Raw genomic sequence first — 2,970 nt, 5'->3', positions numbered from 1 at the left:
AAGTAAAATTTGAATAGTCATATGTGACTAGTGGCTACCATACAGTGGACAGTACAACTCTAGCCTATATATATTTTATTCATCTACTGATATTCTAAAATTAGACATGCAATATCCAAGATAATCCAAATGGATGGTATAGATAATAATCTAAGAACAGGTAGAATAGGTAGGATTCGATTATAGTTTCAATTTGTTTGCAAAGGTGCATTAATTTTTGTTACATATGCTAATGCTGCCATATATTTCCAGTTTAAGTTAAAATGATAAATCTCTGAATTTTAAATTAAAGGAGACAACTATTATCAAAGCCATTGTAATCACTAAAGATAATTTAACACATATATAATATACTTTTAACTGTGCACTATGTATTGATGTTTAAGAAACAGTTTCAGTATAAGATATCAGAGAACTGGGGGGTGGGGAATGGGGGTCAGAGAAAAAATTATTCAGCTATTTCTCTCCTGGTTCATCTACCTATCAATGCAACTGTAATGTTTGAGATTTTCTTGTTTCCAGAAATACCTAATCAAATAAGGAAAATAGCGTTAAGTAATTTTAGGGTAGAATAGTAAAAGGCATATAAGAAAGTATGGAGGGAGAGAAGATTAATTCAAATTGAAACATGCTGATAAAATTTTAGGTGGTGAACATAAAAATATATTCTTGACCATGAATATATTATACAAATGATCACACTAGAATTATAAAACGTGGAGAGATAAGAATTCATATCTGTTGAGACTCTTTTGTATAAGGAATATTTAAGTAGTCCATTAACTACCATTTTCTTAGACTTATGCAAAAAGAGTCAAAGATGTAATTTCTTATGAGAGATTTCATAACGCAGAAATAAGTAGCTTATTTTTATTAAGATACAAAATGTACATTTTCTGCATCTGTAATATTTTTCATGCAAGTAGGAAAGAATATGATATTTCTTAAAGGTACAGAGAATTATGATTTAATTTTGCTTTATTTACACTTATGGATTTTTGGGGAAAATGATTCATTCTTATCTTTGGAGGATTTACTGATTTGACTGACATACCCACTGAATATATTCTGATGAAACATTGAAACAATATTTTGCATTATCTTTCAGAATTTTGCTCCTGGAATTTATACTTTAAGCAATATAAATATATTTATTACTATTAGTAGTTTGGGTCAGAAAATAGAAAACTATGTAAAAGATACCTACAGATGTAGAAAATTAAAATGCAAAAGATTACATATACATTATAATGTATACACATTTATATTTATGAGTATATACATAATTCATTTAAAATGGCTTTATCTCAAAGTCTAGAAGATTAAGACTGGCTGAATCTACATAAAAATAAGTTGTTCAAATGAAAAGTATAACTTTCAGTCAGTAATATGGATTTGTTAACTTTATACAAGAAAGTTATTATCATACCTACATATCAGCTATCATATAGATGATACTAATACTGCAGGAGAGCGCAGTACTTAATATGGCTCATGTGGTAGAATTTAGATATACATTAGGTTAACATATGCATGGGAAAAATAAACTAGTAAAGATAGTATTAAGGCAGTATCTTGCTTATGTATACATAGCAATGTGTGTATGGAATTCAAATAACTAAAAATCAAGCTAAATCCATGGAATATAATAATTATATTCAGCACAGCTTTCTTAATGCCCAAATAGTTTGCAAAATGATTTCTGCTTTAAACATATGCCTTGATATGGATATCTATCCTCATAGCCATTTTTTTCTTATCTTGATATTTCATTTCTACTACATTACATGCCAAAGTTGGAAAGCTACAATTAGCTTAGCATTTCAATTTCCCAAAATGAATTCCAGGAATTCATTTCAAAGGATGTCAACAAACTTGCAAAACAGAAATTTAAAAATTAGTTTTCCCTTACTGAAGAGTCAGTTAGAATTTTGAATATGCTAGTATACATCATTGATTTCCAACTGAGAGACATTTTAATTTTATTTAAAAATTTTAAAAGATATTGTCAAGGGCCTACTCTTTGTTATGTTAAGGAAAAAATTATTCATGGCAGTTGTTAAAGACAGTAAGACAGACTTTCTTCAGCACCATCACAATAGGTGTAGGGACCACTACAAGGGACTTTTGTAGTAGGGGAAAGATCCTGGGGACAACTCCAACTTACAACAAGGAAGAGTAAGTATTTTATAGCCCAGGAGCAGGTTGTGTGTGTTGGGTGGGGGGGTGGTCAGTGGTTGGATAATTACTAAGAGGAAACGTCAGGAGTGAGGGGGACTCTGGCTTAACCAACTGATTAGCAGGCTTCCTGCTGAAGGCAGGCCAGGCTGATCAGACATCTGCTGAGGGGTGATGAAAGATGAGCAAGCAGATCAGATTTGAGTGTGATCAGATATCGATCAAGGGTGGGGGATTCTGGTTAAATTGACTTAACGGGATTCTTGTTAAAATTGGACTATGCAGAGACAAACAAGGAAGCCTAAGAGTCAGGGTCCAGTTGAGAAGGGAGTTCAGAGGAGTCTGCCTAAAGCTTGGTCAAGGAGAGAGTCTTTGTCAGTTGGGCTGAATACAGTAACTGTGAATCTCACCATTATGGAATTTGTAGACTAATGGGGAAGACAGGTATGAAATAAGCACACAAACACACACATATATGTAGGCAAACATTTATAGGAGTAAGAGATTCACAGAGAACATCGTTAAAATGAATCTGCTATGTTTTGTTTATTTTAATGTGATAAATATCCTAGATGACATATGAAGCACATTTTTATAAATTGATATATTATCTTTTAGGGGTGCCTGGGTGGTTCAGTTTGTTAAGTGTCTGCCTTCGGCTCAGGTTATGATCCCAGGGTCCTGGGATTGAGCCCTGTGTTGGGCTCCTTGCTCAGCTGGAAGCCTGCCTCTGCGGGGAGCCTGCTTCTCCCTCTCCCACTCCCCCTGCTTGTGTTCCCTCTCTCACTGTGT

The sequence above is a fragment of the Mirounga leonina genome, unplaced genomic scaffold (assembly GCF_011800145.1).
Source record: "Mirounga leonina isolate KUSES-001 unplaced genomic scaffold, KU_Mleo_1.0 Mir_166, whole genome shotgun sequence".
Classification (NCBI taxonomy): domain Eukaryota; kingdom Metazoa; phylum Chordata; class Mammalia; order Carnivora; family Phocidae; genus Mirounga; species Mirounga leonina.
This window is presented reverse-complemented; position numbering follows the sequence as displayed.